This window comes from Dreissena polymorpha, chromosome 2, assembly GCF_020536995.1.
Source record: "Dreissena polymorpha isolate Duluth1 chromosome 2, UMN_Dpol_1.0, whole genome shotgun sequence".
Lineage (NCBI taxonomy): Eukaryota > Metazoa > Mollusca > Bivalvia > Myida > Dreissenidae > Dreissena > Dreissena polymorpha.
The window spans coordinates 137500312-137523102 of record NC_068356.1 but is presented as its reverse complement, the minus strand read 5'-3'; the positions used below and the strand labels follow the sequence as shown (position 1 = coordinate 137523102).

The window sequence follows — 22791 nt, the reverse complement described above, 5'->3', positions numbered from 1 at the left end:
ATGCTGGGTAAAAAACTAGGTCACTAGGTAAAAATAAGAAAAAGCGTGTAAACACTGTAGAAGTCACATTTAATGCCCAATCTTTATGCAACTTTGTCTATATGTCTGTCTTAATGATGCGTTGGTTGAGTTCAAAAGTGGTTCCGGTCCATTGAAAAAAACATGGCCGCCAGTGGGCGGGGCAGTTATCCGTACAGTACACTCCACGCGTTTTCCCCAATTTCCCTCCATACTCCGCGGGTTTCGACCTGGAGGGAGATTAAGAAAATCCCGCTATACGCGGCGTTTGCATGATTTTGGACGCGGCGGTTAACGATCGGCAAAACTGATAAGCCGACGCGGCGGCCCTCGGCGTTGGCAACGCGGGAGAAACTCCGCGTTTTACGAGATAACAATCAATTTAATTTTGTTTGACTTGTTCAATAGAAAACTCGTTGATTTACGACACACAAAACGTCGTCCTTAAACTAATACTTACATGTACCAATTAATATAAACACAGTTTGCAACATTGTTTTTATTTTGATAATTTAATCCCAAGTTTTCATGTTAACAGGTGATTTTCTATACTGAACATGTATACAAATGACCAAGGACCCTAAAAATCTCGCAAATCTGTGTGAATTGACAGTTTGACGTAATCAAAGAAAAGCCGCTTCCTGTCTACAGGCATAACTTACTCAAGTAAACACGTTCAACGAATGCATAAGGAATGGTTTTAATTGTCGGAACAAAGTCAATTCTCTGCTCGCTAATACATTGATTTTCTCTTTGTTTGTAGGTTATTCCATTGATTGCTAAAAGGTGGTAACTATTGAGTTGATAATTGCATTTAATATTCACAGTTGTATTCTTGTTGCGTCGACATTCTAAACAATGTTTACCAGTAATTATGGACCAAATCGGCAGAGTGACATTCACACATGTTAATCCCTTTTGTCAAAACACCGCAGACAGCAGTCTACACAATAGGTCAGTAGACAAGCTTTGCGTGTTTTCATAACGTCAAACACTTAAAATCCAGTTCCGCCCAGATGTCTTCTTTAATCAGTTTACTATACAATTAGTGTTTAAATAATTACTCTACTAAAATACCGTAACGATAAAGATTCGGCGTGTTCGATTTGAAATTATTTTCTAGGAAATATCAACTTATTCGCTATATAATTTCGTTAATAAATACCAAAGAAACTTTTAACCGAAATCAACAAAATTCAATGTTCTCTGCGCTACAAAGTTTGTATCAAAAAAATCAATACACGCACGCTTTGCAGGAGTATACATTGTACCTTGACCTTGTACATTGCAGCATAACTTTCGCGCGCTTTTGTCGGGAAATATACATGACTGTATATTGGAGGCCTTTGTAAACGTCGTGTTAACAATTAAAAATCGTAGTGTGTTTCGGTATACGAATTATTATTCTCATTTTGGAATTTTACGGAACATTTATTCTTGTGTCATATGTGTTATGATTTAAATATTAATTTGACAAATGTATTATATTAGACTAATTCATATTGTGGACGTACCTGTGAATTAAAAAACATAATTTTTGTACGTAATAATTTTCTATACAATTATCTTTTTTATACATGTACTACAGTATTTAAACAATTTATTATAACAATGTTTTTATTTTTTGGCATGCCCAGTAGCACACAGCTTACGCGGCGTTGCGCGGCGATCACTGATAAGAACGGAAGGTGTCTGCATTTACCGACTAGCCTAAAGTATACACGCCGCGGGAATTAGCGAACGCGGCGTAACGCCGAGCGTTTTATCGAGTTCACCTCGATGTTCCAACGCCGCGTGAACACTCCCTAGCAGAAAAAAACCCGCGGAGGGAGCGCGTTTTTTGGGGAAAACGCGTGGAGTGTACTGTATATGGCTATAGAGAAACCTTGTAAACACTCTAGAAGTCACAATTTTTGCCCAATCATTATGAAAGTTAATCAAAAGATTGGTTTTATTGATATGTCAGACGAGTTCGAAAATGATCCAGATCGGTGAAAAAACATGGCCGCCAGTGGGCGGGGCATTTTTAACCAGGTTTTCCGAAGGAAAAAACTGGTTATTAGATTGGCGAATGCGGGCGGGCTGGCTGGCTGGCTGGCGGGCTGGCTGGCTGGCGGGCTGGCGGAATGAGCTTGTCCGGGCCATAACTATGTCGTTCATTGTCAGATTTTAAAATCATTTGGCACATTTGTTCACCATCATTGGACGGTGTGTCGCGCAAAATAATTACGTCGAAATCTCCAAGGTCAAGGTCACACTTTGAGTTCAAAGGTCAAAAATGGCCATAAATGAGCTTGTCCGAGCCATAACTATGTCGTTCATCGTCAGATTTTAAAATCATTTGGCACATTTGTTCACCATCATTGGACGGTGTGTCGCGCGAAATAATTACGTCGATATCTCCAAGGTCAAGGTCACACTTTGAGTTCAAAGGTCAAAAATGGCCATAAATGAGCTTGTCCTGGCCATAACTATGTCATTCATTGTGAGATTTTAAAATCATTTGGCACATTTGTTCACCATCATGGGACGGTGTGTCCCACGAAAGAATCACGTCAATATCTCCAATGTCAAGGTCGCCACGACTAAAAATAGATTTAAAAAAAAAAAAAAACTTACAAAGGGGGTTAATTTTTTTTGGTCATTTCAAAAGTTCAGTTTGAGTTTTCTCCCTTTATCAGATTTTTTTTTCACAATGAAAACCTGGTTTTGTGACAATTTTGTCCCTTGTTCTCTATACAGTACAGCTAACGCGGCACAAACATAATCCGCGGCTACGCCACGGCCAGATTATTAGTACGCGGCGGCTGAAACGTGTGTTCACGCGGCGTATCGCCATGGCACTCGGCATCGATCCGCGCAACGACGCCAAGTCTGTGTTAACCTCGCGTACTTTCGCGGAGTAAATCCGCCGCATACGTACGCGGCGGATCGAGTGAAAAGATATCCACCTACATGTACATACATGTATGTGTAGCGTAGAACTAATTACGCACAACTGTTAAAGTTTCGTTCGATTATCATTATTAAATTTGTAATCCGAATCACACTTCCGAAATTTAATGCTAACGCGACCTTTGACAAATTCTAGCGTCAAATAAACAGTGCTAAAATATCCTTTGTTTCATAAAAAGCGCGCGAAAATTATGCAGACATGTAGAACGTCTTTTGGAAAGTTTGGGTGTATTTTGTGTTGTATAAATACATGAACATCACGTCAGGCGTAAATCGCGTGTTCAATGGAAAAAAAACGCCCCGATTAGACGTTATTTCATCATCTCTATAAATAGTAACAAATGCCAAAATGTATTTGATACTTAAGGAAATATCGAGAATGTTTGTGTATCGTAAATATTTACCAGCATTTGTTTTAAAACTGAAATATACGGGATTATCGGGTAATTAGTAGCGATATTAACTGTATAATATGAACAAAATAAAACCTGTTTATATACGCATATTCAAACAATAGTAATAATAAGCTGATAATTAACAAAACAACAAATACGTCGTCACCGTCTTGATTATTGATGTGGCTTCAAACTGCTAATTTTCTCAGCTTAGATTTAATAGCAAAATCAACATGCAATTAATTTATAAATCCACCATATGCTGGAGCCTTGACCACTTGTATGTGCGAAAACATAATTACGTGACCTTGTTTATGTGTGAAAAACATACACTACGGGCGGGAAACAAACTTAATTGGCCAGACACATTAACTATGCCAATGACTGACGCGGCATCAACTCGTTTTGCCTTGCGGCCGCGGATCGCGAAATATGTTTGTTCCGCTTTGGCTGTACTGTATGTATATAGTGAAAACATGTGAACACTCTAGATGTCACATTTTTTGCCCAATTTTCATGAAATTTGGTCAGAACATTTGTTTCCTTGATACAAGAGTTGAGTCGGAAAATGGTTCCGGTCAGTTGAATAACATGGCTGCCGGGGGGCAGTTTTCTTATATTTATATAGTAAAAAAAAGCTTGTGAACACTCTAGAAGTCACATTTTTTGCCCAATCATCATGAAAATTGTTGAATAGATTTGTTTTATATATATCTCAGATGAATTTGCAAATGGTCCCGATGGGTCAATAAACATGACTGCCAGGGGGGTGGGGCAGTTTTCCTGATGTGACTTTATAGAGAGAAACCTTGTGATCGAACACTATATGCAGGGGTTTCACTGTCGATCACCATTGGCGCCAAATGGCGCTAAATTTTTAAAAGTGGCTTTAGTTTTTTAAAAGTGGAGAATTAAAAATTATCGGTAAAATCCTATCAGAAAATGTACTGCGAATCGAAAGCACGCGACCGCGCATTAGCGACCAGCGTCTGTCAGTTGTAAATATTGATTTACGACGATGTAAGAGACCTACAGTGCAGATTGCAATCACTGAAGCGTGTAAGTGTTATAAACTGTGTTTTTACTGCTATTGTCAAGTTTTATGGGGGTTATTATTGGATTAATGGCTCCTTTATTATATTGAGCAATAAATTAAGTAACATGGGGACAAACTGTCACGACGATCAATAATTATAATGATTATTGGGGGGGCTGGCAAAAGCATTTAATTTCTCCACAAAAACAAATAAAAACTTGTTTCAACAGGTATTTGTGAGCATTTCTGTTTAATAGTTTCATTATTATGTTCTGGGAAGGATATAATTTGATTAAGATACCAACAATTTCTGAAATAAAAAGTATATCGTTCAATGGATATACTATATTTCGGATATGTTAAAATTCGGACATTTAAATATAGGGACATTTATGTGTTGGTTTGTTGTTGATAGTTTGTTAAAATATGTTATATTAAATTATTTCAGGCAACTAGAATAGATGGTGGCAATTATCTGGGCCTTTCTGTCAGGAAATAGGCGTGCAAAACATTCATTTAATTGAACCTGAAAATCATCCACCACTAACAAAAAACGTTTTAACAAAGGAAGCTGATGTATATCATGTCCAAATGACCAATTATAACTGTGTTACAATTTGAAGTGAGATGCTTTATTTTCTGATTTTTTATATTTATTTTTTCCTTTCAAATGATGTACATTGGTGTGATTCTATGTTTAAATAATTAAGTTTGAAACATTTATGTAGCATACTGTTTAAAACATTGATGTTAACATTATTTATAATATATTATTTTGGTTGTCTGTATTGTTTATCAAGTTGAATTTTTTTTTATTTATATGCAAATAAAGCTTATTAAGACTTATGGAGGTATGACTTGTGAAGGTACCACTTGTAAAGGTACTTATTGTTTTTTATGTAATAACATACCTTTTAAAGTGATCATATAGTCAATGACATTAATGTAGTAAGGTTTCTTTAAATGATTGTTCTTATTAATAAGATTGGAATAACCGACAGTTTTCACGCCGCGAAAAAGTGGCGACAACTTTTTTTGGGCCAGTGAAACCCCTGCTATATAAAAGTCAAATTGTTTGCCTAATCATTGTGAAACTTAGTCAATAGATTGGTTTTATTGATTTCTTGGACAAGTTGGAAAATGACTCTTATCGGTGAAACACACTTTAGCTCACCTGATTGCTCAGGTGAGGTTTTAGGATTGGTCTTTGTCCGCTGTCCGTCCGTCAACATTTGGTTTGTAAACACTCTAGCATTCTCATTTCTCAAGCATTCTTTATCAAAGTTGCTGAAAGGTTTCAGTCAAGTTTGATGATGAGCAAAATCACATAATTACTGCCATAATTATTGCTCTTAGATTGTCCAAATTTTCATTATATTATAAAAAATCCTGGGAAGCAAAGTTTGATGTTTGGTAAGGGGGGTTAATTCAAAATATAGGTCACCATTTCAAATCTTACAAAAACAAAAACACTCCCTACGCCAGAGTTTTGGTTCAATAATGATGAAACTTGACCAGGATGTTTGTCTGGTCAATATCTAGGTCATGTTTAACATTAGGTAAAGATTGAATGAACCAACTCCTCTCAGGTAAGCGAACTAGGGCCATCTTGGCCCTCTTGTTTAATTCATCATTTCACACTTGAAGTTCTAATGCTGCATGTGACTTAACATGGTCATATTCTTAAAGAACAACACAGTCTGAGAAGTGAAATTTAGTGAGTACATGTACATTTGTGTCTTTTTGAACTTGTGAGTTTGAGTAAGATACACATAGTCGCCTCTTTGTTTGTGTGTATTTTATGCTCAGTTTTATCAGTGTATATATAACTTGCCCGATGTGTTCTCTGAACTGCCATTGATAGACACATTTTATTTGATTGTTTTTATTTTTATATTAATGATACTACAGCTTTAAGATATGTTATTATGTACAGTCTGTATAATTGCCATAAAGAAACCAGTTTTACTTTGACCCTCGTAGTCTTAAACCAATGTCAACCAGTTTAGTGGTAACAATATGCCTGAAACTCATTATGTGGTCTACTAGACAATAATAAAGTTGGAGACCAAGGCAGTAATCCTATACCGATAGCCTGACAAGTGAAAACTCCCTCAATGGTGGCTTTCATTGTTCCAGTGGTCCGTTTTTGTAAAACATTGTGGCATAGCCCTAAAATATAATTTACAGAAGGTTATACATGTAAGTTATCTTGGGTGGACATGTTATAAGAGTACATGAGCACATACTTGAGCATAAAGCTATAGCCTATAGTAAGATGTTATAAGTTATCTAGGGTGGTCTTTATGACATGTTATAAGAGTACTTGAGCACATACTTGAGCATAGAGCTATAGTAAGATGTTATAAGTTATCTAGGGTGGTCTTTATGACATGATATAAGAGTACTTGAGCACACACTTGAGTATAGACCTATAGTAAGATGTTATAAGTTATCTAGGGTGGTCTTTATGACATGTTATAAGAGTACTTGAGCACATACTTGAGCATAGAGCTATAGTAAGATGTTATAAGTTATCTAGGGTGGTCTTTATGACATGTTATAAGAGTACTTGAGCACATACTTGAGTATAGAGCTATAGTAAGATGTTATAAGTTATCTAGGGTGGTCTTTATGACATGTTATAAGAGTACTTGAGTACATACTTGAGCATAGAGCTATAGTAAGATGTTATAAGTTATCTATGGTGGTCTTTATGACATGTTATAAGAGTACTTGAGCACATACTTGAGTATAGAGCTATAGTAAGATGTTATAAGTTATCTAGGGTGGTCTTTATGACATGTTATAAGAGTACTTGAGCACACACTTGAGCATAGAGCTATAGTAAGATGTAATAAGTTATCTAGGGTGGTCTTTATGACATGTTATAAGAGTACTTGAGCACATACTTGAGCATAGAGCTATAGTAAGATGTTATAAGTTATCTAGGGTGGTCTTTATGACATGTTATAAGAGTACTTGAGAACATACTTGAGCATAGAGCTATAGTTAGATGTTATAAGTTATCTAGGGTGGTCTTTATGACATGTTATAAGAGTACTTGAGCACATACTTGAGTATAGAGCTATAGTAAGATGTTATAAGTTATCTAGGGTGGTCTTTATGACATGTCATAAGAGTACTTGAGCACATACTTGAGTATAGAGCTATAGTAAGATGTTATAAGTTATCTAGGGTGGTCTTTATGACATGTTATAAGAGTACTTGAGTACATACTTGAGTATAGAGCTATAGTAAGATGTTATAAGTTATCTAGGGTGGTCTTTATGACATGATATAAGAGTACTTGAGCACATACTTGAGCATAGAGCTATAGTAAGATGTTATAAGTTATCTATGGTGGTCTTTATGACATGTTATAAGAGTACTTGAGCACATACTTGAGCATAGAGCTATAGTAAGATGTTATAAGTTATCAAGGGTGGTCTTTATGACATGTTATAAGAGTACATGAGCATATACTTGAGCATAGAGCTATAGTAAGATGTTATAAGTTATCAAGGGTGGTCTTTATGACATGTTATAAGAGTACTTGAGTACATACTTGAGCATAGAGCTATAGTAAGATGTTATAAGTTATCTAGGGTGGTCTTTATGACATGTTATAAGAGTACTTGAGTACATACTTGAGCATAGAGCTATAGTAAGATGTTATAAGTTATCTATGGTGGTCTTTATGACATGTCATAAGAGTACTTGAGAACATACTTGAGCATAGAGCTATAGTTAGATGTTATAAGTTATCTAGGGTGGTCTTTATGACATGTTATAAGAGTACTTGAGCACATACTTGAGTATAGAGCTATAGTAAGATGTTATAAGTTATCTAGGGTGGTCTTTATGACATGTTATAAGAGTACTTGAGCACATACTTGAGTATAGAGCTATAGTAAGATGTTATAAGTTATCTAGGGTGGTCTTTATGACATGATATAAGAGTACTTGAGCACATACTTGAGCATAGAGCTATAGTAAGATGTTATAAGTTATCTAGGGTCACTGGTCTTTATGACATGTTATAAGAGTACTTGAGCACATACTTGTGCATATAGCTATAGTAAGATGTTATAAGTTATCTAGGGTGGTCTTTATGACATGTTATATGAGTACTTGAGCACATACTTCAGTATAGAGCTATATAAGTAAGATGTTATAAGTTATCAAGGGTGGTCTTTATGACGTGTTATAAGAGTACTTGAGTACAGACATATTTAAAAATCATTTGGCACATTTGTTCACCATCATTGGACGGTGTGTCGCGGGAAATAATTACGTTGATATCTCCAAGGTCAAGGTCACACTTTGAGTTCAAAGGTCAAAATTGGCAATAAATGAGCTTGTCTGGGCCATAACTATGTCATTCATTGTGAGATTTTACAATTATTTGGCACATTTGTTCACCATCATGGGACGGTGTGTCGCACGAAAGAATCACGTCAATATCTCCAATGTTAAGGTCACCACAACTTAAAATAGATTTATTTTGAAACAAACTTACAAAGGGGGTTAATTTTGTTTGTTCATTTCAAAAGTTCAGTTTGAGTTGTCTCCCTTAATCAGATTTTTTTTCACAATGAAAACCTGGTTTTGTGACAATTTTGTCCCTTGTTTTCATTGTCTTGACACTTTCTTCCAACAAATAACCACTTACTGTTAGATCAGCAATATTCGGACTGGTAAACTCTATCTAAAACCATGGAAAAGCCTTACCCCATTATTGCAGTTTATGGTTTAAGTATAAATATGTGAAGTACATGTATGATTATAAAATTAAGAAATTTAGAAGCACAAGATTATGTATCACTTGTGACCAACTCAATAGCTTTACAATAATTTTGCAAAACAAAAATGTTCATGGAGTATAAAATTTAGCTTAGATTTATTGGAACGTGAAATACATTTTTAAAGGGGCCTTTTCACAGATTTTGGCATTTTTTTAACTTATTCATTAAATGCTTTATATTGATAAATGTAAACATTGGATCATAAAAGCTCCAGTAAAAAATCACGAAAAAAAATAAAAAAAGGAAAAGAACATTGCCCGGAGCAGATTTCGAACCAGTGACCCCTGGAGTCCTGCCAGAGTCCTGAAGTAAAAACGCTTTAGCCTACTGAGCTATTCCGCCGAGTATACATTCTTGACGTATTTTATACCTTATATAAGCAATCTTCATAGTTTCACAAAATTTAACGACAAAAACAGAACTCTCCAAATTATTCAATCGTTTCGCGTTGCAACGCTTTATCATACATGCCATAATTTTTTAGGTCCAAAGCGGGACATTCCATAAAAAATTGTCGGGACATTTGACCAAAAAGCAGGACACCTATCATTCCACCTTTACTATAGTCAGTATAGTACTAACAAAAACTCTTGATACTTTTATTCAAGACATAAAACATCTGATATGAAGCATGAAATCTAAAACATAACAATAACAGTTTTATTAAATAAGACAATAGCAAACAACGAAATAATATTCATCTTTTTAAGAGTAGAAAATCTAGAACATTACGACAACGATACTCATTATATTAATTTCAATGGCAAACATTAACGCAGGGGAGGCTATCCAGTTGACTGAAAGTACGGGTTACAGTACACTATCTACCGAATCACTTTTTACTGTTTGTTGCGATGTTTTTTTAAGCATGTATCCATGCGCAGTTTGTTACTTGTCAATTGTCGCGGCTTAATTGGAGTAGGGTTAATCTGTCATGCATAGCACCTCGTTGATTTTAGCTTAATTGAAGTAGGGTCTAACTGTCATGCATAGCACCTCGTTGTTTTTATTACAATAACACCCAATTACACTAGACAGGATGGGTATCACTTATTGGACTGTTTGTTGCGATTTTGGTATACTGCACATTCGGATTATCCCGCTATATTGGAACTAAACATTGAATGTAAAAGACTCATTAAAAACGTAGAGTTAATTTTACAAAACAATTGTTTTGTAAACCGTTCTAACAAATACAAAAATAAACACATTTTAAACATTTATTTCATTATAATACAATTTTCGATAGCAATAAGCGACCACTATCTTGAAGACCACCATGGTGTGAATGCCTGATGAATCAATAATTAGCCGATAAATCGCTGATAAGGTGTCATAAACAGCACTGGTACACACGATAAGTAGAATCGGATTATTAATTGGGGGCAATAAAGGGATTAGCGGTGGTAAGTGTTAGCGAAACAGAGCTTGAATAGCGAATTTTATTGGGAACCTATAGACCTTACATCGTATTTTACGAATGTCGGGACAAATCGTCTCACGGCGGGACGGCGGGACAAAGGGTCCAAAAGCGGGACTGTCCCGCCGAGATCGGGACGTATGGCATGTATGGCTTTATAATTTTTAGGTTTTAAAATCGTCAAAAGATGCATATAATGGCTATATTAGAGCATGGTTAATGTTCAGTATTAAACTGTTTCCTCACAAATATCATAACTAAAACGAAAACTTACGAATCTGAAACAACTTTTTTCAATTTTGTCAATTTACCAAAGCGTGAAAAGATCCCTTTAAAAGCTGAATAACAGATCTATTAACATATTTCTCTTGACTATACTAATGGCACAACATTGACATTGCTTATTTGATGATTTGAATTGATAACACACTTGAATAATTATAATGGACATGCTATGCCTTAAAAATGTTCTTTGGTCCAATTATGACATTTAAAAATTATTCAATAACCATGCTTCAATAGCTCGTATAATCAGATTACCCTGCCCATTGAATACCTGAACATTGCAATATATTTATTAGATATAATCGCTCCGCAAATTTCTTTGTGTGAGTGTAGTGTCAGGCAATTTGAAAAAGATCTACAATCAATTGAATTTCTTTCATATAATACTTGCCAAATCACTTGAAGCCTTTGACTAGTAATGGCTGCAATTTGAGAACCATAGCTGAAACTTTCAATTTAAAATCCACTGGTGATCAGCAATTAAACGAACTTGTTGGCACATTTGGCCATTTTTGAGGAGGGCATATATTAGTCACACCTTCCCTCTAATCCTGAGTTCTTGTGTGTGCATGTGTGTGAGTATTCTGTATGAAATTAGTATCATCTCTGTAATTTGTGCATTCCTAGAAGGATTTCAATGTCTTTTCATATTTTATATTTGCCTGACTACAGTACAGACACTGTGTACTTAAACAAAAAAGCCTGTCAGCAGTGTTCAATTTTCTCGATGGGTGACACTTCCCGGGGGATGGACACGCTACTTAATACCGCGTTGTTTGGCCGTAATTCACCTTGTTTCGTGATGAAAAGGAGTCAGCAATATGGGAATCGGACATATGCATTCTGCAAACTAGGATACATTGTAAATAACAGAAATAATAAATATTCTGCCGATTGGGAAATGGCAAAAATGACTTTGCTCGGAAATTCTAAATTCAGCAATCCGGTACAAAGATGGCGACTATCACAGCTTCATTGCTTTATTTGTCCGTTTAACAGATTTTAATTGCGTAGAGGTTAAACCACCTTCGACAGCTAATTGGTGTTTATCTGTTGTGTAATGTCAATAAAGTTGTGAAAAACTAAAGAGTCAGAGTTTATTACATGTATTCCCTATCAGAGCAGTATGTATAAGAAAAATAAATGAATAGGTGATTTATGTACATGCTAAAGCAGTGTAACTGTTAACAGATATTTATTTTAATTTTTACCCGTTATCAGAAAGTCCCCAAGAAACACTTTTTTTACATACTTTGTATGACGAAATAAAACATTTTTTCGTACATGATCGTATTGCATTTTATCTAAATTAAAATTTGCTTGTCCAATGAAAGTTGTGTCCCATAATGCATTGTACTCTTTACACTTCTGAAACTTTTCTGCTTGAAAAGAGAGAATATGTAGCTTTAATAATGTTTATAGTAAATTGAAAAGAGCGTTATTACATGTAATGTAATCCCTTTAAGCTACTGTAATCCTTTAGTTCAGAAACATTTCAAACAGCTTTATGGGGAACAAAATAATGCTCTATGGTCCAACCAGTTTCTATAATGTTTAAAAACTGTTCAATATTCCCCACAGGAATTTGAATAGCTTAGCAAATGAGATATTTGACACCTAAAGAAGATTCCTTTGTATGAAAAAGACAAGCTCAAATATCCACAAACATTTTTTTATGCTCCCCCAAAATTTATTTTGGGGGGAGCATATAGTCGCCGCTTTGTCTGTCTGTCCGTGTGTCTGTCTGTGCACAATTTTTGTCCGCGCTATTTCTCAGCAACTAATGACCGGAATTCAATGAAACTTTATGGGAAGCTTCACTACCAAGAGGAGATGTGCATACAATATTATCATGTAATTGAAATTAAATGAAATTATGTATATTTTGTAATAAAGAAAATAAAAAAACTTCATATATGTTTTATGTCGTACTCCATTTTCAATTAATTAATATTATGTATATTTTGTAATAAAGAATTTGAACTTTGGTAAATCTTTTTGGTTTTCGGCCTTTTTGGTATGTGGTCTTTTTGGTTTTTGGCCTTTCTGGACCTAAACCAGTGATTTGAAACCTATAATAACAATAATTGCTTTAAGGCCTTTTTGGTACGCTTTAGGGCCTTTTTGGTAAGGCCTTTTTGGTATTCGGCCTTTTTGGTATGCGGCCTTTTTGGTTTTCGGCCTTTCTTGACCTAAACCTTATCAGCGGGACCCAGAACCAGATCAACCACATCATCATCATATGAAGAAGACGACACAGAGGAAGAGGACAAGGATGCATACTACGACGCCCTTCAAAGTGTTTTAGAGGACATCTCTCAACATGACGTGCTGATGTTGCTCGGCAACTTCAATGCTAAGGTTTGCTGTGTCAACAAAGACAGAGAGAAGACCATGGGAAGACATGGAGTGGGTGTGATCACCGACAACGGGAAGAGACTAGTCAACTTCTGCCAACAGAACGACTTGGTCATAGGAGGGACCCTGTTCGCGCGCAAGGAGATCCACAAACTGACATGGACATCACCAGACAACAGGACCCAGAACCAGATCGACCACATCATCATCACCTACACAAGGTCAATATATTGTGTTAAATATATCATGCGTCGCCGCAACTGTCAAGAAAAATATTGTGCGTCGCTGCGACTTTTAAGAAAAATATCGTGGGTGGCCACGACTGTCAAGAAAAATATCAAGTATTGCTTCGTGTGTCTAGTTTCGCCCTTGATGAAAGAAGTGCAATATTATATATGGCACTATCAGGATTCCGTATGTTTTAGTATTTGCTCCTTGTTGTCCTGGGTATTGAACCCTCAGGGCAGGCAAGTCTAAATGGCGTATAGTGGTTATGTTTTAGTATTTGCTTCTTTTTGTCCTGGGTTTTGAACCCCCAGTGCAGGCAAGCCTTCATGTAGCATAGTGGTAATGTTTTACTTTACCTATCACTTTCCTAATGATTTTAGTAAATTGATGGGTAATAATTCATCAAAAGTGATATACATATACAGTTAGTATGACTTACTATTTATTAAAGATCTTTGCTAAAAGAATATAAAAATAACACTTTATATCTCGGTCAATATTACTGATTAATATGGTTATCATGATAGTATACAGATATTACATACGGATATCCAGATACAAATTCTGGCATTCATTTACATCACAACTAAAAAATATCTTGTATGCTCAATTACTCAATTGCAACAAATTGAGCAACTTTATTCATTCATATTTTGTATTATGATCATGCTTATGAATTCATGTTGGGTAGGTGGCTGAATTCATGGTGAATTTAAAGAGTATAACTCATAGTACACAAATGGTTTGCTTTCTATAAATTTAGATTGATATATGCATGCTAGCGTAATGGCACTGTGCATTGACCATAATGTGTGGGTCTGGCCAAAGCGCAAGTCAAGTTTACTGATGTAGAAATATTTGTTCACTCAATACCTTAAACATGTGCAATCTGTACGATCCATTTAAGATGGCGTCATAGTGATAATTTATAATAGCTTTTGAACATTATAATTTCACATTTGCAGATATATAAATAATTTGAATTACTAATAGATTTTAACTTGCATACAACTGTTGTGTGTTGAAGGGAGCTCCCAAAAGTATGAAAAGTATCAGGATAGTGTTCTCCATTCCTCCATTACATGATGCGAGTAAGAAAAAAGCTGTAAACAAAATCTGGCTAAAAAATAACAACATTTAGGACTTTCTCAACGCTTTTTAAGTTTTTAATACAAGCTGCATTGAATTTATAGACATATGCAGGGCTTTTTTTCCTGATTTTGTGAAGCGGCCCTGGCCGCCTCACTTTGTGAAAAATTGAGTCGCAAACTTTTCAAAATTGTAAACGAATGAGACGCAAACTTGTGAAAATTGTGAAAAAACAAGTTGCGAACTTGTACACATTGTGAAATTCAGTTAACCCTTTCCTTGACAGCCATTTAGCCAATATAAGCCTCTCCAGTTACCACAAGACCTAGCTGCCTGCTGACCAGTGGCTGATAGCCATCTTATCAATATCAGTACCCCATCTTTACAGGCATTATTGGAAAAACACTGTTTTATGACCCTCATTGCTTTTGAACCTAATATTCTCATAAAAATTGAAATATTATTGAAAAATACACAATATGAAAGTTTAAGCTAATAAAATTTCCTTTCCTGTGGTGTAAACGGTATGTTTCTACCTTAATTTATTGGTCAGTTATAGTCATGCAAAGTTGACCGTTGTGTGTTTTACTGCGATTCAATGCAAATCTACCACTTTGGAAACGCAACCGTCATTGCATTTAAACCTGATTTTCACATAAAAGTTGAAATATTATTGAAAAACACTCAATATGAAAGTTTTAGCTAATAAAATTTCCTTTCCTGTGGTGTAAACTTATGTTTCTACATTATTTTATTCATCAGTTATAGTCATGTAAAGTTGACCGTTGTGTTTTACTGGGTTTAAATGCAAATCTCTTTCCAGCTCATATAGAAACTTTGCGAAGTTGGTGTGTTGAATCAAATACAAATAATTATAATTTGGAATATTATTTTTTTTCTTACTTTCCAAACTACATTTCTTCTTTCTTGAAGATTTTTATTTTATAAATATGCATACTTTAAGCAAAGCTTTATTCATATTTTATGCCCCCCTTCGAAGAAGAGGGGGTATATTGCTTTGCACATGTCGGTCGGTCTGTCGGTTGGTCGGTCCGTCCGTCCACCAGGTGGTTTCCGGATGATAACTCAAGAACGCTTAGGCCTAGGATCATGAAACTTCATAGGTACATTGATCATGACTTGCAGATGATCCCTATTGATTTTGAGGTCACTAGGTCAAAGGTTAAGGTCACTGTGACCCGAAATAGTAAAATGGTTTCCGGATGATAATCCAATAACGCTTATGCCTAGGATCATGAAACTTGATAGGTAGATTGATCATGACTTGCAGATGACCCCTATTGATTTTCAGGTCACTAGGTCAAAGGTCAAGGTCACGGTGACCCGAAATAGTAAAATGGTTTCCGGATGATAACTCAAGAACGCTTATGCCTAGGATCATGAAACTTGATAGGTAGATTGACCATGACTCGCAGATGTCCCCTAGTGATTTTGATGTCACTAGGTCAAAGGTCAAGGTCACAGTGACCCGAAATATTAAAATGGTTTCCGGATGATAACTCAAGAACGCTTATGCCTAGGATCATGAAACTTGATAGGTAGATTGATCATAACTTGCAGATGACCCCTATTGATTTTCAGGTCACAAGGTCAAAGGTCAAGGTCACGGTGACCCGAAATAGTAAAATGGTTTCCGGATGATAACTCAAGAACGCTTATGCCTAGGATCATGAAACTTGATAGGTACTTTGATCATGACTGGCAGATGACCCCTATTGATTTTCTGGTCACTTTGTCAAAGGTCAAGGTCACAGTGACCCTGAAATAGTAAAATGGTTTCCGGATGATAACTCAAGAACGCTTATGCCTAGGATCATGAAACTTCATGGTACATTGATCATGCCTGGCAGATGACCCCTATTGATTTTCAGGTCACTAGGTCAAAGGTCAAGGTCACAGCGACAAAAAACATATTTACAAAATGGCTGTCACTACAACTGAGAGCCCATATGGGGGGCATGCATGTTTTACAAACAGCCCTTGTTTATTACTGCCTTGGATTTTCCTGCTGCTATTTAGTGTTCCTGGGATAATGTTTTAGTTTGATAAAAATCAATGTTATATAAGCAATAACAAAAACAAGACATTAAGTGTCAATTAAGCAACAATTTAATGCATACTTTATCAAAGATGGACTTGTTTTATAAAGTAATGTACCCTATTAAGTGTCAATTAGGTTCCCGATTTAATTATGTGATCGATTGGGAATTAAATTTGTAAACTATTAAACCAAAGAACATGCATGAAATGTTATTCAATGTAAAATGGTCTGTGTGATAGTACAGTTTTAGGAAACCTAACACCTTCCAAATGCCCACGTGATAGTTCAGTGAATATTGATTGGCTTTTTACTGGTTTCATAATCATGTGATAGTCAGTTAACATAGTTACACTGTTTACTGGTAACACAAAATTGGGCTGCACATTAGTACAGAGATCATAGCACTCTTAGCTGTTTATCGGATTTGTTCCTGTTAAGTTAAACACCTTTTTAAAAAAGGTAAACTTTAAATCAACCACTGTGTTTGTGGAATAGGTTTCTATATTGACAGAGATACATTGAGTATTTTTACTTGCAAATACAAATTGCAGTTTGCGTTTTACTAATACACTACAAAATGGCATCATTTTCTCAGTCTTCTATTGAGAAGGGTTCTGATTTCGTTCGTGAATATTTATGTAGTGGTAGTGCCTGCAAAGACAAGAGCACTGTTGCTGAGGTTTACTGTGAAACGTGTGACAAGTTATTCTGTAAGAAGTGTTGTGGCTTACATGACCAGTTGTTTACAGGTCATAATGTTCTTGGAAAGGAACATGAAAATAAATGGTCTGTATCCAAAGAGAAAGACAGAACATCACAGAAATTGAAAGTGGACTCCAGGTATTTATAAAAAGCCTTTGTTTGTAAAGTTTTATTATAAATCTCATTTTTAGCTCATCTATATTTTGAAAAAAAAATTATGAGCTATTGTCATCACCTTGGCGTCGGCGTTGGCGTCTGCGTTGGCGTCGGCGTCCGGTTAAGTTTTGTGTTTAGGTCCACTTTTCTCATAAAGTATCAAAGCTATTGCATTCAAACTTTGTACACTTACTTACTATCATGAGGGGACTAGGCAGGCAAAGTTAGATAACTTTGGCCTGCATTTTGACAGAATTATGTGCCCTTTTTATACTTAGAAAATTAAAAATTTGGTTAAGTGTTTTGTTTAGGTCCACTTTTCTCATAAAGCATCAAAGCTATTGAATTCAAACTTGGTACACTTACTTACTATCATGAGGGGACTGGGCAGGCAAAGTTAGATAACTCTGGCATGCATTTTTACAGAATTATGTGCCCTTTTTATACTTGGAAAATTGAAAATTTGGTTAAGTTTTGTGTTTAGGTCCACTTTATTCCTAAAGTATCAAAGTTATTGCTTTCATACTTGCGACACTTACCTAATATTATAAGGGGACGGTGCAGACAAAGTTATGTTACTCTGACTGGCATTTTGACAGAATTATGGCCCCTTTACACTTAGAAAATTGAAACTTTCGTTAAGTTTTGTGTTTTGGGCCGCTTTACTCCTAAAGTATCATAGCTATTGCTTTCAGACTTGGAACACTCACAAACTATCATAAGGGGACTATATGGAACAAGTTAATTGCATTAATCTGGTTGTCATTTTGATGGAATTATGGCCCTTTTTTTGACTTAGTAACTTTGAATATATGGTTAAATTTTGTGTTTACATCCACTTTACTTCTAAAGTATCAAGGCATTAGCTTTCAGACTTCAAGTACTTTCATGCTATCATGAGGGAACTGTACCTGGCAAGTTGAATTTTACCTTGACCTTTGAATGACCTTGACTCTCAAGGTCAAATAATTAAATTTTGCAAAAATTGCCATTACTTCGTTATTTATGATCAGATTTGATTGATACTTTGACAAAACAACTCTTACATACATGACATACTACGATAGGCTCCACCCAAACCAACCATCCCCGATGCCCCCCCCCCCCAAAAAAATACAAATAAATTATTTTTCTTTTTTTTTTAAAGATCATCTTATAAATGACCACACCCTCACACTATACCCCCACCGATCCAACCCAACCTCCCCCCCCTGCCCAACTTTTTTTTTGGAAACATGGTTTAAAAAAAAAAAAATTCATTTTTATTATTTTATATTTGAAAGACTGTCCAACTATCCCACCCAAGAATCCCCCCCCCCCCCCCCAAAAAAAAAGTATTTTTATTTTGTTTTTGCATTTTTATGCCCCCCTTTGAAGAAGAGAGGGTATATTGTTTTGCTCATGTCGGTCCGTATGTCCGTCCACCAGATGATTTCCGGATGATAACTCAAGAACGCTTAGGCCTACGATTATGAAACTTCATAGGTACATTGATCATGACTCGCAGATGACCCCTATTGATTTTGAGGTCAAAGGACAAGGTCACGGTGACCCAAAATAGTAAAATGGTTTCCGGATGATAACTCAAGAACGCTTATGCCTAGGATCATGAAACTTCATAGGTACATTGATCATGACTCGCAGATGACCCTTATCGAGTTTCAGGTCACTAGGTCAAAGGTCAAGGTCACGGTGACCCGAAATAGTAAAATGGTTTCCGGATGATAATTCAAGAACGCTTATGCCTAGGATCATGAAACTTCATAGATACATTGATCATGACTCGCAGATGACCCCCTTTAGATTTTCAGGTCACTAGGTCAAAGGTCAAGGTCATGGTGACGCGAAATAGTAAAATGGTTTCCGGATGATAACTCAAGAACGCTTATGCCTAGGATCATGAAACTTCATAGGTACATTGATTATGACTCGCAGATGACCCCTACAGATTTTCAGGTCACTAGGTCAAAGGTCAAGGTCATGGTGAACCGAAATAGTAAAATGGTTTCCGGCTGATAACTCAAGAACGCTTTTGCCTAGGATCTTGAAACTTCATTGATACATTGATCATGACGCGCAGATGACCTCTATTGATTTTTAGGTCACTAGGTCTAAGGTCAAGGTCACGGTGACCCGAAATAGTAAAATGGTTTCCGGATGATAACTCAAGAACGCTTATGCCTAGGATCATGAAACTTTATAGATACATTGATCATGACTAGCAGATGACCCCTTATGATTTTTCAGGTCACTAGGTCAAAGGTCAAGGTCATGGTGACTCAACTTAGAAAAACGGTTTCATGATGATAAATCAAGCACGCTTACGCCTAGGATCATGAATCTTCATAGGTACATTGATCATGGCTCGCAGACTTTCAGGTCACTAGGTCAAATGTCAAGGTCAAGGTGACTTGAAACAGTAAAATGGTTTCCGGATGATAACAAAAGAAAGCTTCTCTCTAGGATCATGAAACTTCATAGGTACATTGATCATGACTCGCAGATGACCCCTATTGATTTTTAGGTCACTAGGTCAAAGGTCAAGGTCACAGTGACAAAAAACGTATTCACACAATGGTTTCCACTACAACTGACAGCCCATATGGGGGACATGCATGTTTTACAAACAGCCCTTGTTATTTCTTATTTTTGGAAGATAATGTAATAAATGACCCCACACTATACACACCTCTCCACCCCACCCATCCATCTTTTTTTATTGAAGTATTGAGATAGTTTTCTTAACCTTTAAAAGGAAAATAGATGATCGGTCTGCACCCGCAAGGCGGTGCTCTTGTTAAATACATGCAATATTTAAACAATTGAAACTTTGACTAAGGACACAGTTACTCTACCAGAAAATTTGGATTATATGGTTTTAGGGCATTAATTCCCTTAAAATCTGATCTTTCAGGAGGATAAACTCAAGAAAAGCGATGAGTTAGTTCAGATATAGTTGAAACATTATAATTGAAACAGCTCAAATGAAAATATTGGTACACTCCATGATATGTTAATGTTGCTCCTTTTAGAACATGATTTCCTAAAAATGTTTTTGTCAATAACGGAAGAAAGCTTCACACCTATAAGTAAAACAAGAGCATCGCATAACTGGTGCCACGCTCGAATGCGAAAGCTTGTCTGAGTGACCTTGACCTTTGACCTTGTGACCCAAAAATGGGTGTTGTGTGTAGAACTCGTCAAGGTGCAGCTACACATGAAGTTTCAATGTTGTAGGTGGAAGCACTTTTAGTTTAGAAGCAATGTTCAAAACCGTAATAAAATGTTCAGGTTTTAGGGGACGACGACGGACACGACGAGCTGGCTATGACAATACCTCGGGTTTTCTCCGAAAACAGCCGGGCTAATAAGATACAAAGTGTGCGTGGAGTTGGGAATTAGTGTATCTTATAAATGGGTAATGCAACAGTATCACTTTCAACTCAGTCATTACATGCCAAATTTGAATATTATTTTAGGGTGACAGATTTATGCACTCAATATAACTATCTTGTTAAAATAACTCATTTACCAATTGATACTTCATAACAAAATTAAAAAGTAAAATAAAAATGGTTTTCATGGAATTAATGGTATAGATGTTTTCACTGCCTAACAGTTGAACTATGTTCACAAAACTCTTTGTATGTCAGATAAGCAGCAAACTCTGAATTTTTTTTAATGAGCTGGTTTGACTGTTCCTCATTCTGAGTTGATTTTATTAAATCTTTACCAATATTGTTGAGAATGTTGACTTATTATATGCTAGCTATGTGTGAAGGATGATCTCATCAACACAGGGACTTTTATGTAATGGTACTATTGCTTACATTGTTTTTTTTAAAGCAAATTCATTTTGGCCAACAGTTTTCATCCAAACTTTATAAAGTCTGTTATCTAAAGATTGCTTTACACGTCAATGAGTGTTAATCAAACAAAAGAATGTAGCATTGACACTGCTACTTTTACTGGACATCCTCCAACTATTTCATAATTTAAGGTTCAACTATAAATGCCATAATTATTGAAGGCCAAAACAGGACAATGCACTATTAGTCAGAATGTTTGCCTGTTGAGCGGGACACTTTAAGATTGCCAATACAATTGTTTTTCTGCCAAAAAAAGCAAAAACTTTTAGATCTGGTAATTTAAATAGTAGACTTTTCATTAGAATTGCCAGTCATTTGCATTTTAAATTTTAATCAAAAGCATAAAAATACTTTACATATAATTTTTATTAAAAAAAAATATTTGTGAAATATAAAATAATCAAGAAATCCAAGAAATATCACTAAATATACTGATATAAACACAGTTGTAAGATTACCAAACCCATTCACAAGGGAGAACACTCAAACACACCCTCTTTTGTGGGTTACATTACACAAAGGCAACTTAATGCCTTTATTACAGATGCGCATTGCATAAATCTGTAGCGCATTATAGTTGTATCTGATAAATAATGAATGTTTTGTTATTGCAAAAATATGGAGTACACTTATAGACAAAACAATTGCTTGCAGGGTATCATTTCAACTTGACTTTGACACATATTTAATGGGTATTATTTTGATTAGGACTGATACAGGTATTAACTGTACAGACTGCATTGTGTAATTATTTATTTATGTTGATACGGACAAATGGAATCTCAGAGGGATGCTGGGACAGAACTTGCAAAACCGAGGCAATCCTTTCGATACATATGCCATGTATGTTGAAAATGTCGCAAAAGTTTAGATTCTTGGAAAAGTAACTATAATGATGCTAAATGTATGTTGTATCTTTTTAGTAGACCTCAACCAGGTAATAAGGACCCCTCAAAGAATCTTGTGTTGAACAAAAGTGCAGGTAACAGAATCTTTTTATATCTTCAATATGTCTTTGTTCAGCCCAGCTAAGTTAATATTTGATGTTGATTCATGGCCAGTAGATAAAATGTATTTCTGGGGAAAAAATCACATTTTTGTTGAAATTTTTCTGTATGACATCATGAGGTTGAATTTTGTTTGAAAATGCAAACTATACTATTCACCTAGGCATCTGCATTGTAGAAAGTTGCTCTGTGATTCTAAATTATGACGTGGCTTCAAAAAGACTGTTTATTTAGCTCATACTTTCCACACCGTTTAGTAAAACTAAAGTTTAACAAATTAAAAAAAAAAGCAGAACACACAGAATTGGGTGTTGTCTCTGAAAATAATATATTTCACATTTCTAAATCTTCTTTTAACTTCCTTAGCCATTAAGCAGCGAGTTTCTAAGACTTCTAAAGCAGT

General features: G+C 35.6%; 1 protein-coding gene and 1 long non-coding RNA gene across 2 annotated transcripts in view; one reads left to right on the top strand and one right to left on the bottom strand.

The window, feature by feature from the left end:
* The window catches only part of LOC127869138 (uncharacterized), a 220438-nt gene that overhangs the window by 146659 nt on the left and 50988 nt on the right, over positions 1-22791 (bottom strand). The window lies entirely within an intron of this gene.
* On the top strand, positions 16349-22790 carry LOC127869160 (uncharacterized). Its single transcript, XR_008044448.1, has 3 exons — positions 16349-17494; positions 22305-22363; positions 22755-22790. It is a non-coding gene; the product is annotated as an uncharacterized LOC127869160 (long non-coding RNA).